At 42.7% G+C, this 14,080-nt stretch overlaps 1 protein-coding gene across 13 annotated transcripts in view; it reads left to right on the forward strand.

Annotated features, from left to right (window-relative positions):
* Window positions 1–14,080, forward strand: part of heph (polypyrimidine tract-binding protein 1 heph) — a 364,217-nt gene that overhangs the window by 111,210 nt on the left and 238,927 nt on the right. Inside the window, exon 3 of one of the 13 annotated variants that reach the window (XM_066747745.1) lies at window positions 13,345–13,426. The exons of the other annotated variants lie outside the window; for them this stretch is intronic. The gene's annotated coding sequence lies outside the window, so the exon portion shown is untranslated. The remainder of the gene's footprint in view (window positions 1–13,344; window positions 13,427–14,080) is intronic. 13 annotated transcript variants of the gene reach the window in all.

Genomic DNA, 14,080 nt, shown 5'->3' on the forward strand with positions numbered 1-14,080 from the left:
CGCGCGCCTCCTCTCCTTCTCTCTGCCCTCTACAAAAGCTGCGTCAATGACAGCATTGCACGCTACCAAAAACTCTGCCCTGATAATAATAAGGCATGCATGGCTGAGAAGATTACAGAGAGAGAGAGAGAGAGAGAGGGGGGGGGGGGTGGCCTTTGGCACGGTACAGATTTATCAGCCTCGCGTGATGATTTTCGAAACAAAAGACTCTCGCACGATAGTAATGGACCATTTATTCCTCTCCTCCCCGTATTCTCTGCCAGGTTTATCACAGGTGTGAAGGAAATTGTACGTGAAAAGAAGCTTTCTTCGAGATACCATTGCTTGTGCTGATTTTTTCATCGCAAATTAAAGTGATTCGTGATTTTTGCACATATTCCTACACCGTGTGCGTACACAACGAGATATAAACATTCGAGATTTAGCTGGAATACCGAGACGAGCTATTCTCCAGTATACATCTACGATACGCATACACTTACATATACATGGTAGGTAAAATTGATGCCGAGGGGGATTGGATTTTAACGCTCGCGAGCTTTAGAGTTTCGATGATGTGAGAAAAATAGGAAGAGTCCATCATATTGGAGCACCTATTCACATGTAAACGAAGTTGCGGTCTAGCTGATAGACTCGACAGAGTTCTGCGAAGCTTGCAGGTCTTCGGTAGAGAGGATGAGAAGACCCGATAAATCGAGAATTGCAAGAGAAGCGAGAACTAAATTGCTTTGTTCGATGCTGCGACGCGACGAGCGGTCGGTCGGCGCGCGTGAAAATTTTCCCCACCTGTTGCCAAACAATACCCATGGAAACGAAATTATAGCCACGGGTTATTCCTTCGATAGAATAACGTTCCGAGCGAAAGAAAAATCATTCCCGATAAGTTTGCTCCGAAAAGATATTCGCTTTTTAGTTTAGTTTCATTCCGGTTGAACGAATGCTTCGAACAACTCTCTCTCTCTCTCTCTCTCTCTCTCTCTATAGCCAGCTAATTTTTCAGCAAATCCGATCTATGGGTAATCTAGGCTATTGGCCAAACTTGCTCACCGCGCAATTTGCCTACGTCATTAATAGAACGTCGTTTACCGATCGTCCCCCAACCAGCATGGAAGCCCCGTTAATCAAGCCAAGACCAATTTCGATCGCGACACCATTCACACACGTCCCGCTTCCACTGATTTGATCGACAGGCTTGATAAACCCTCGCGCCGAGCTTCGCCAAGCCTCGCGACAATTCTACTTTTTAATACCGCTGCAAATACATTTATACAACCAACCCAAATATCTCACTTTTTTCCGCCACTTACTCAGAGTTTCATCCTTCGTTCTCTGTCTCTATACTGTAAGCTTCGTTCGTATATTTTTATTCTTTTTTTTTTTTTTAAGAAAACAACGAAATAATAATAGTCGACCAGAGTAGTAATTTTCTAGTCGGACGGAATTGATTAAAATGTGTGTGATATCTTTATGTGTGTGTGTGTGTGTAAAGGGGCTGCTGTGAGAAATTTAAGGGATGGCGTGTTTTTTTCATTCGTAACGTCTGGAAGATTCACCCTCGACGCGATCGTCGACGTGGAAAGCAACAGCAGCTTTAAAATTTCGAGATTTTAATTAGAGACGTCTCTCGTCGTCGCACCAATGATCAGAGACGTAATATAAGGGTCTTGCTCGTCATCGTCGTCGTCGTCGACGACGTCGACGCTGCAGTTGGTCCCAGCGTCGTTCTCCTCCCGATCGCTGGCTGGTCGCTCCTGTCGACGCCGTTCTGACGTCACGGGGGGTGTGCAATATAGCAACAGCTAAATGGATGCCACGCTCGTTGCATCCGACGAAAGGGACCAGTTTCGATTCAACGCACCAATCATACGCGATTTATTATACTTTTTAATCAAAACTTGTGCCTCTTCATCCCCCTCTCGCAAACTCTTCCCCTTCTCTCTCCCTCTCTCACACTCACACACATATACATAATATAAAACACCTAATAATCGATCACGAATTCGCTATGTACTTTTTCTTATCCGAAGAAACGCTAGACGTGATTTCTCCCTCGCTCTACATCGTGGGAATATTACAGGACGTATAAAACGACTAGTAGTTTTTTCTATAGAGTTTTTATTGTAAAAATTGATTCACACTTTTTCCAATGAGATTTAGCAAGTATAGATTGCAATAGGGTGGGGGTGGAGGAAAGAATTTACGATTTAAAGGTGCTATGACGTTGTTGCTTGAAAATATATATATATATATATATATATACATAGCTAAACATTATTTTCGTTCAGGTTTGTCCGAGAAGCTCGCGGTATGATACCTGCGGCTAACAAACGACACGAGTATCCCGGGGTGGCGTACTTTATCGCACGAAAAGGGGCTTAATAATTTACAGTGACAAGACACATGCCGCCATTATTGGGCCATAAAGAAGCCGCGGTGGCCCCCTCCCCATCCGCAAGCTTCGCTATATCGTTTCTCTCATACCCATCGACCCCGAATCCTCACCTAAAATCCGGCAAACCCCACACGTCGATATACCGAAATTATCTCTCCGCGCGCGTCTTCCTACCGCGTGAGGGTAGGAGGGGGGAGGGGGAGGTCCTCCCGAACCACCCCACTCACCCTTGCCCCACATGTGATTAATGGAACTATTGGAAAGTCAAGCATCGATCGCTAAACACTCTCCAGCTCTCCCGTTGTATTAATAATTCAACGCTGTCCTTAAAATATATTTCTTCGGACAGACTGCTCAAAGATTAAGGGGTATGAATTACATATGACTGGAGCTTGGGGCCTTACTCCCTTATACCTATATTGCGTTGCCAAGAATGTGCATTTCACGTCAATTTTGCGTCTGGTTTGATTAATTTCGACATTTGCCAACTTCCTTCACTTTTCCACGCACTCATGTATTTCGTCTCGCTTGATTTATCGCACTCGCGCGAATTCCCTCGAAATACCTTTGTAGATTTCTGCCTAGCGCTCCTAGTGTATACATGTACACTAGGAGGGCATATCCAGCAGCAGTTTACCCATTCTGGAAAGTCCTTTTGAGCTTAACGTTGATTTATTCGCATTCTTGCCATCGCCTCTACTCTGCCAGGGTAATAATTAACGTGACAGGATTTGGCGGCAGCAGGCATCGGGCAGCCAGCAGCCGATTGATTTTTCTCAATATCGGCTCTGCGCCTGATGAATTTTCCCAGGAGACGACGAAGCCGCGCGCGGCGGGCGGTGATGATGATCTGGATTTGTGTCCGAGAAAGGCTCGCTTGGGGGAAAAAAGAGATGGGGGGAGGGGGCAGTATGGCTGCGCAAAGCAGTCGCAGCTTCGGCTTTCGTGTTAGACTTCTTCAGAGGCCCCTAATATTAAGTGCATTTTGGTCTCTTCTTCGACCCTCATTGGCCCCTTCGCACTAATCCGGTTATAGCTTCGGTGCTGCGGAAATTTGTAGATAGTCATAAATTTTAAAACTTGCTCACGCACCTGTACCAACGGGCCCTCCGGCAACGAGCTACGATCGGGATTAACCGACCCTAACGTAATACGGATTTTATCTGCGTTATGCGAATATCAACTAGGAGCTCCTCGCTTTATATATTTTCGATAAGTGAAAACCAATATCTTGTTATTGTAAGAAAAACCAAATACTTTCATTTATTGTTTTTTTTCCCCCTTTTCTTTCGTTATTATTCAGTACCTATTAAACCATCCTTCGCGACATATTATCAACAATTATTCATGCGTCCGCTCCGTTTCGTATAAAAAGAATACGCGACTGGTTTTATCGAACCAAAATTTAGATCAGAGCCTTGCTTGCTTCTCCTGCATTAAACAGTGCGATCGAATAATGTATAATAGAGTATCTGGACTTTTATATTGTTGTAAACATAGAAACGCTTCTATGTAATACCGCGTGTGGTTGGATATCGTTATTCGAGAGACGCATCATCGCTGGAAATTCAAGAAGATACTTTTATCATTATTATACCCCGTGGTGTTTTCTCGCTCCTAATGCGCAGTATCAGACTCTTTCTGTTATTAGCGCAAGACTCGTCGGTACATAACGATCGGAGCAGCAGCGTGCGACAAATACAAATTAATTAATAACGTTCATAAACCGTAGAGAGTAGCGGAGTAGCTTTAACGGCTCTGCCAGAGCGGGGTTAGTTAATACCCGTTAAATTATCTCCGGTACTTACGTAAAGATCATTAATTTATGCTCTGTCGTACTGTTCGTATGTGCGCGCCGGTGTGGAAGCTCGCGCGTAAGCACACTCAAACAAAGACTCGTACCAGCTTCCTATCCTCCTCCCCCACCTCACTCGACACTCCCACTCCCACCATTATTCTCGCCTTCTCCCCGTCGATAATCCTCAACTTTCGCCAAACTTTTCCATCAAAGTTAAACTTCTCTTTTTCGGAGAGAAATCGTGTCGAACCCTTCACTCGTGCGAACATCCTTATTGCGGTAAGTATTTCGATAGCGGTTCACCCCCGGCGCGGCTAGGAGGAGGAGGAGGAGGAGGAGGAGGAGGAGGAGTATTCGGAACGGTGGTAATTTATTTGTCGACGCGAGGGGATGGATTTAACGCAAAGTTTTGGGCAGCAGCAATTCGTCGTAAAAAGCGGTCCCTCGGGAGGGAGTTGGCCGGGGATATCCTGGGTAGAGGCTCTGGCTAGGAAGCACGCGGCAGTAATAACCCGTAAAACCCCGAGACTAGTAGTATCAGCTGGCTTCTCATGAAACGCAGAGTGGCCTGGCAATTTTTCTTCTACGAATTAAACTGGCCTCTGCTCGCCTCCCTTATGCGCCCCGCGCCCAAGATTAAACCCGCTGCTACGGCGCCCGGCGACTTTGCAAAATCTAGGCAGAGAAGAATCTCGCTCGAGCCGTCGCGACGCGCTGCGTGTTGTGCAATCGAGGGAGAGGGAGGAAAGGGTGGATCGCGGGATGAGAAACTCAACGGCGAGGAGTACTTTTTTAATTTTTTCCGGCCAAGGAAGCTTTTTAAAGCGATTGCCAGAGCGCTTTTGCAGATTGACTTCCGCTTCCCGAACTTTCGAGAGAGAGAGAGAGAGAGAGAGATACGCAGAAAAGAAGCGTCCTTTTTTTCATGGACTCCCTATCCTGGGACGTTTCCATTGCTTTTTCACCTGGGGCGACACTTCTCCCTCCACTTTCCACCTGTAATTACTTCGATTCGGGACTTGCACTCCTTTCCATCCATCCCCCCCCCCCCCCCCCACCCCTTTCCCTCCCTCATCCGCTACGAACAGTTACTTCTCTGGCTTGATTCTAGCCCACCCACTTTCCCTTCTTCTTCTTCTGCTTCTTCTGCGTTGCTGCAGGGAGCCGCTCCGAGACTTCTGAGATTAAGTGATTGCAAACCGAGGAATAACTATCTTTCCTCTTAAAGTGTGCAACTTACACGGGGACGGAGCTCGCAATTACTCTTAATTAACAGCCTGCTGCTTCTATCTGCAAGAGGATGCCACTGCTATACTACTATTGTAACCTATGCGAAATTACCCCAACCTCTTATAGCGTGATAGCGCGCTCTAACAAACAAACATTCCAATCATTCACTGCTAAAGACTCTCCCGAGAATTGTTGCATTTTCGTCATTTCGGTCAATCTTCCTAACTTCATTGTCCACATTTATTTTCCTATCAATTTTTACTTCGTTATAAAGATACGTTTAAAATTTTGTACTTTTTTCAAACGGTAATTTTCCTTTTAAGGAAGTAAATCCCTGAATGTTGTCGTCGGTATTGAAGAGAGAGAGAGAGAGAGAGAGAGAGAGAGAGGGGGAGGCGATTTTCAAGTCCATAATAAATCTGAGCCGATGCGGGAGGTAGCGATAATATGTCGATAATGCAATAGCACCTTGTCGCATGAAAAAGAATTATTGCGGTAATATCGAGTCCCGGCCATTAGCTCAATATTACATTGTTTATGGTGTTATTTTACCTGTAATGGCAGAATGATGCTCTCAGTATAAAAATAATATCGCGTCGTAAGCTTCAATTTAAAGCACAACGTAGCTTTTTGACAATCGGAATAATGCTCTTCGTAATTGCACCAATAAATTGTCTAATAAAATTGAAAATAAATTATTGGCAGTAATTTACGCAATTATTATAAAGATCATATTTCTTGGCATTGGTATGCTGGTCGTTAAAATCTGGTTCCCTCGCGTTATTCTCCTTTCTTACCCTGTTGATTATCAAATGACTGATCGTGTGACGTCACTATGACACTAATATAGATATTCGTTATAAGGAGATAAACTTTTGCACGAAGATGAAGCTAGCCGCCGATGCGAGCATTATTGTCGTAACTGTACACGTACCATGTTATGCGCCGCGTAAGTAGAAAACGTATATTCTCGCTAGCGCGCCGTATGTAGTCAGACCCACTCTACGTGTCCCAGCACGGTGCGAGCAACAAAATAAAACTCTATACCATCTAAACCAAACACTTGATAAACATAAAAAAATATGCTTCTTCTTCGTTACTTCTTCATACCGAAGAGATCCATATAGGTTAAAAAGTGGAACCGTTTGGGGAATCAGCTGGAAAAAATTATAGAATTTTACACTACGCGTCATTTTTGCAGATTTCTCTACGTTTTGGCCCAGTTTTACTCCGCTGCTAGCCACAGGAAATTCCTCACCCAGTTTAAAACTTATGCATCTTCTTCGTTACTTCATAACGAAGAGATACATATATATTAAAAAGTGGAACCGCCCAAGGAACTTGTCGAAAAAAATTATTAAAACTTACAATGCGCGTCGTATTTACAGAAATTCCGCGTTTTGGCTAAGTTTTAATTCACTGCTACCCACAGGAAATCCGCTGCTAATATGAAAGTATATGCATCTTCTTCCTCATTTCATAAGGAAGAGATCCACATACTTTCATATTAACAGCGGATTTCCTGTGGGTAGCAGTGAATTAAAACTTAGCCAAAACGCGGAATTTCTGTAAAAACGACGCGCATTGTAAGCTTTAATAATTTTTTTCGACAAGTTCCTTGGGCGGTTCCACTTTTTAATATCGTTATGAAGTAACGAAGAAGAAGCATATTTTTTTATGTTTATCAAGTGTTTGGTTTAGATGGTATAGAGTTTTATTTAGTTGCTCGCACCGTGCTGGGACACGTAGAGTGTGTCTGACTACATACGGCGCGCTATAGCGAGAATATACGTTTTCTACTTACGCGGCGCATAACATGGTACGTGTACAGTTACGACAATAATGCTCGCATCGGCCTCTAGCTTCAGCTTCGTAACTTTTGCCTGGCGTTGACAAAACTTGAAGCAGGAAAAGCGAAGCATACCCGTTACTCGCTACTGTATTTTTTAAAGGCAGTTGCTGATCGAATGATTGGAGAATATATTCGTAGATCGTAGCTTCTTTCATCCTCGTCTTCATAGTTTTCGTAAATTTTCAATCTCTCGGGTAACCCCTTGCAGCAGCAAGCAAGTCGGTTAATGCGAATTGAATTTTCTTTACATTCTCCTGCCACTGGATTGCCTATAAAATGCAATTGAATCACCTATAGTTTTAGAAAATGAACTGTAACGCAGAACGATTTATTGTTTATTTTACGCTTACCGCGGTGACTGTTTTATAAGCTATCTTACCTCTTTTAAATCTACTATTTTCTTTATAGAATATATTGTTATAGTTTTTGCAATGAATATATGACAATTAAACTGAATCGATGTATATAAGTGTGAGAAAATTAATTTGCAATAATGATGTTGATAGTTTTGCACTCGAGTTTCGATGGCAGTTTCATTAATTGCATATGCTTCGTTAATTTCTCGAGATTTCACCCGCTTAAATTTAACGTACGAATTACCGGGGGCTTTTTGGTCTGGGAATCAACTGGCACGTTAGCCATTATTTGGCAATCGCAGCATACAAGAGCAGGATTTTCCATTCCGTGCACTGAAATTACCTCTCCCTGTTCTTTGGTCCACTTAATCGTCATCGTCCGTTCCTCTTCTTCTTCGCCTTTACCAATCAAAGCAACGTGGAGAAGCACTTTTGTGTGTTTCTCTTGCGCGTTTCGCTCACGAGACAGAAAATGCGAACAACGAGTAAGAGCAAACTATCTCAAACGTTGTGGCTTTGATGTAAACGAAGCTTTACAATTTGGATTTCTCTATACGGCACGTTCCAAGTGATTAAAGCTTCATTTGCTTGTCTCTTTCATGGAGATGGTGAATAGCGGAAAATTGGTCGTTAATTTTTCCGGTTTGATAAACTGCATGATAATATTTGTGTAAACAGAGGGAGAAAATTGGGAGGAGAGGGTGATGGTGTAAATCTTCAATGTCTCGAAAATCGCGGGTTGAAAGTTTGCGCAGGTATAACGGGTCACGCCTTCGGTAAGCATATCAGTGCTATTACGTCGCGGATGTTGAAAGTTGGCAAAAGTTTCGAGGCGAATTTAGTCAGTCGACGTTTTCCAGGAACCAAACGATTTTTCACGAGTCGTTAAGCTCGCAATGCGTTTTGCTCGAGTCGCTAAAGTCTGTTTCGCACGCGCGCCCATCGACTCTTGGCCCGCTTTCTCCCTCCATCCCTCCCTCTCCCCTCATATTATTACTTTGCTTCTTTATACCATTTTTCATTTTTCCACTTAAAAAACATTCCCACGTCTTTGCGTTCTCTTCATGTTCCTCCGCCCCACACAGGAAACCTCTTTAAAAGCTATATTTCCCCAAAGATTTTGATGGATTGCCAAAGGTTTACATACGCTGCTCTTCGGGAAATTCTTGAAAAACCTGCTGACGTCTCTCTTGACACATTTTTTTTAATAAACGATTGATAAATTGAAGAAATGATCCGCCAGAGAGAGTTTCTATTATTCGCTTCGTTGTTCGATCGAAAATTTGCGTAAGACGAGAACTATGTGCGTCCGGTTTGCAAAATAGTAACCCGCTGGAATCTTTATTGCTCACTGATTGCTTTTCCGATGGGCACCGTCTGCAGGAAACAACTTGTTCCGGCGCATACGACCATCCCTCTTCATACTCCTTACGATCTGTCCAACTTCTTCCGTCGCTAATGTACAGAACATCTCGCGTTGGGATGCCTACAGGCTACAGATTCTTTTTTTTTTTTCTTCTTCTTTTTCTTTCTTTTCTATTTTTCATTTCCATTGGCAAATGCCCTTTTAAACTAGCCTCTGTCAAACGAAATTTCTTCTCCGAGGTTCAGCGAATCTTTCTTCCACCTTCTGCTCGTATCTACTAAAAAAATTCCATGCCAATTAAATATGCAAGTTTAGCGCATGGAAAGGTCTGAAGAGAATTCTTATGATAAGAGACGAGCACGCTCTAATTTGATCTGGATTCTAGTAGCAAGGATCCATGGTGGAATAATGGCTGAAAGTCTAAATGCTAGAGATAAGGATTAAGATGGAAGGAGCAGAGGAGGGGCAGGGGCAAGAGCAGGCTGGCAGTCGAATTGCTTTTCTCGAAGGACCAAGGCTGCTTTCCAGTAGATGTTTCGTTGTTACGGCACTCCCCGGAGACGTACCGTATAAAAGCTTAGGGGAAGACTGTATTTAATTCTCCAAGGACGTTTCGTTCGTCGACTCGTCGTCCCGCACTCGCGCGCGCGCGCTCACGTTCGCGTCTCTCTTGAGTCATTGAAGGCTTCGGCTACTTTTTCCATTATAGCGTGTTTTACCGTCCAGGATTTCTCTCTTGATACCAACTTATTACTGCAATATCGACCAAGATGAGGATACTGTATTTTCCTCTCTTCTAACAGCGAAATACACGCACGCACGCATACACACACCCGTAATACGATTAGACTCGTTCCTCGCAATTTCATACACACACACGTATGCAGCTGAAGCAAGATTTACCGTCGATTCGCAAATTTCTGTCAAATGTTTAGCGAATAATGAATCATTACTGCCAAGTGAACATGTTTTTTCAGCGAGGTCAGGAGTTATTAGTTTCTCGATGGAATGCCTCTCGGATTTCTCGAAACTCGTTGCGAAGCAAACAAATGTCGGTACGCGCGTAGATCAAGGGAAGGGGAGGGGGGGGGGGGTTGGTGGAGGAGAGACGATTCGCACACACGTTGCGCGCGTCTTCCAAAGTATATACCTGTCATGCAGCTCTGCAACATCCGAAGGTTAGTCCGAGAGAGCCTCGTAAATTTAACTTGTTCCGCGACGTCGTTAAAGTCTTTGTGCGTTGTTTAACGCCTTCCCCAACTCTCTCGTCTATATGTGTGTGCGTGTGTCACGTTGCGCGATAAGACGTATATACAGGAAAGGTTTGCAAAGAGTCCAATGACAGGTGTTAAGTCGTGACATTGGTCAATAAACAGAGCACATTCATCAGTTCTATATAAGTAAAAATAGAAATAGTTTGCAAAAAATCCTCTATCGGTGTGCCTCATAGTACATCCAGAAGAACTGTTCTTGGATTTTGATTCCTCTCTAACAGTTTGTGATGTCAATGAACTAATTTTATTAATATTATGAATAAATTAAGTTTATTAACATCACGAATAATTGTTAACGGGGTCGAGAAATCCATGAAGAATTTTTCTCAGTGGTAATTTAGATTGATTTGCAAGTGTTGAACGTTGAACAATTTGGGTATATAATTCGGTTTCTCGTTAAAAAGTCTAAGTTGTGCGACGATGTATATTTTGGAGGAAGAAAGATGCACGAATGCATGGTTTTTTCTGTTGGTTTTTCTCTTCATATGATCCACGCGCGCGCGTTCAATTAGGGAGTATCGCTATCATCATAAGCGAGCGGCGCGTTGAAAGGTTAGACGATAGCTGGGAAATCAATCATACGACTGACCACACATTGGTCGAGGAAAGCCAATGGAGCGGAGAGGTCAGAGATATCGGTCGATAAAGAATACATGAGATGTAATTCGAGTAATGCTCCCCGATGGTAGAGGCAAGCCGTCCGCTAATTAAACTCACATGGTATTATCGACCTTTTCGTGGCAAGCTACCACCAATAACCGAGCACAGCTGCGCAAAGCCCGTGGCTGAGCTTTAAAATGCACGAGAAACTTTAATAAACAATTCCCTCATACTTTTGGAATTCCATCGTTGATCCTGAAATTTTCATCAGCTATAGATGGGAGTTTCGGTTTATGGAAGTCGATAATATAGAAATTTGGGTAATAATTTTAAATACTAAACACGTTATAGAATACACAGGTGGTGACATTTATGTAGGATGAAAAAAATGGACGAGAAGAAAATAGTAGTACTGGACGAAAATGTAGGGAGTGGCCTGCCTCCCTCTGTCCATTCCTCCTAATTTTGTATAAGAAGAAATGCTGAGATGTAAATGTAAAGGACGTTTCTTCTTTTCAATTTACCTAAATATAGTGCGTGGACGTAACAATTCATTTATTTCCATAAATATAAGAAATATTATTACTTGAATATAATGGTCCCTCTTTTTCTAGAAAAAGAGACTACTTTTTATTCATTTTTCTAAAAAGGTATTGTGCAAAAATTGATGTTTTATAGTCACGAAGATGAATGAATTTTAACCACTATGCTCTGGTCTAAATTAAGTTGAAAACCCTGTACATTAAAGAACTCGTATAGGTAGAGCTTGCATTCTTCCTAAATAAACCTTATTTAAAAAGTCTACATATATATTGTAAGAAATTAGTAAATAAACTTTGCTATGTAAAAATATATATAGATAAATAATAAAAGTCTCACCCATCTAATAAGGCCACGTGTAACATTCTTGGTTGCTAACTAGGTGAAGACAAAGGGAAACTTGCAAAAATTGGAAAATATAACAAATTGCTGCGAGAGAATGGGTCGCTTAGGCAGTCGTTGCCGAGTCGCGTCCCTAACAATGTAAGTACTCGTGTGTCAATAAAGTGAAGCTGTCTACAATCGAGGAACGATCTCGTATTTCTCTTTCATTCTTGTTCCGAAACGGAAACTTATCACGAGTGGTGAGATCTGTCTGGCCTAGGCAATCCCTCACAATATATACACATTTTTCTTTCCTTGTCCGTTTTTAGTAAACATATCCAATCGACGATCAAAAGATTGCAACAATACGAGATTTTCAAGCATGACCTCGTTGAGTTGGTATTGTGCATGAACATAGTGTTCAGCAACATTTTAAACGAGCGAGGAATGTGTCTGAAGCGTCGATCGGACAAGTCGATCGAAAATGTCGACTCAGCGAGGACAGTGGAGCTAGGTTTACGCAGCAACAGAAGCACGGCTCGAAGCAGTTTGACGTCCTGCGTTGCGCGCGCGGTCCCAGTTAGCGCCCCGTCATACTCGCTTAACCAAACCTAACCTGAGGAAGCCTCCGGAGTAAACCCCTTAGCAGCACTGGAATTAATTAAATATTGAGCACAGAGACAATCCTGAGCCCCGACAACGCCAATGCTTCCTGCGTTTCGCGGTGCATCTCACCCTAACCCCTTTTCAACCCCCTTTCAACTTGCCTGAAACCCTCAGGGTTTCCGCTACCTTCCGCCAACTTGCTTACCATCTCACATTTTCGCTTAATCATTCACCATCGCGTCTTACCTTCGAATTTGTCGATTATAACTGATTGGCTTACTAACTCGAATCCTATGTAGACTATATATATATATAAATTATGCATTATTATTATTATTTACTATCATTTTTCAAACCACTCAGGGAGCACGTTTTAATTATTTAGACTCGTAATTGATTTCATCGGTGTTGCAAATGGTATTTTCGGTATGGTTATATGCATGCATATAATGCAGAAGTTATTGAAGGGAGGGGGGGGGGGGGTACAGTTGACGATGCTCGTAATGTTAACTGGATAAGCTATACGTATAAAGCTTATGCGAGAAATTGTTGCTGATAGTCGAGCGTTCGCGTGGTGGAGCGCGTTCGACGTGATTGCTAATTATCCGATTAAGAGCGTCGATAATTATTTGAGAAACGTAGTAGTAGCAGCAGAAGCAGCAGCTTCGGAAGGCTCTGACGGGGCGTTCTCTCGGGACTGCGCGCTCGGAGGAGGAGGAAGCATTGTACAAGCACATCGCAAGCCTTGAGAAAAGCAGCCAAAGGTCTTAACACAATTGCATCGACCGGTACCGCTGCTGTTACTTCCTATCCTCTGCAACCAACTGCGCTCGATTCTCTCTCTCTCTCTCTCTCTCTCTCTCTCTCTCTCTCTCTCTCTCTCTCTCTCATCATTCCCGATCGATTGATCCAACTGAAATTTGAACCCCCCCCCTCCTTCTCCCCCTTATCGTCATTATAATTCCTTTATGCCAACGTTATATTATACCGCTCGATTATTATTCAGGTTAATCCTTATCGAGCGTTTCGAGATGAGACTTTGAGAGAAAGAAAACGTATCAACGCCGAAGAAAAGAATAATTCCACAGGTAAGCCGAGCTTTACTATTTACCAAAAACTCGCAGCTCCGAAAACAAACTTATGGCTTTTCTTTGGAAAAGTTTCTTCGATTTTTCGTCGCACGTTGAGAATAATTCCGTGACTCCCAGATGTTTCCGAATATATTAAATAATTAGGTTCGACGAATAAGCGAAAACTTGACGTAAAAACGTGAGCGATTTTTCATGTATCTTTTAATATCGTCGAAACTTTGCCCTTTTCTCCTCCGCGCGACGAGGATCATTAATTATAGTTTTACGCCGTCGAAGCAGTGGGGTTCCCCCCCCCCCCCTCCCCTCCCTCCACCAACCCTCTCCTCTTAATGTACCCTCTCAAGCAACGATTTATTTTTTATGCAACATTGATGAATTTCAGTCAACGCGATTTTCTCCTCTTTTCACCATGTTCGTTCATTGCTAAATTTTCGTTTATGAGTAAAACTAGCGTAAAGCGCAAATTTTAGTCTCGTCTCAATAATTCACATTAGGTTCGTGAATTTTCCATAAGAATTCCCCATTATTTTTTTTTTTTCATGCAGTCGTGTCGGTAGAGTACGTCAGCGTTTAAAAATTAACTAAAATGGGCCAGCTGCAAATCCACCAAGTATTAATGGAATTTAGATTATTAAACGCAAATCGTAATAT

The sequence above is a fragment of the Prorops nasuta genome, unplaced genomic scaffold, assembly GCF_024137725.1.
Source record: "Prorops nasuta isolate Cenicafe-Biocafe unplaced genomic scaffold, Cenicafe_Pnas_1.2 PNAS00003, whole genome shotgun sequence".
Taxonomy (NCBI): domain Eukaryota; kingdom Metazoa; phylum Arthropoda; class Insecta; order Hymenoptera; family Bethylidae; genus Prorops; species Prorops nasuta.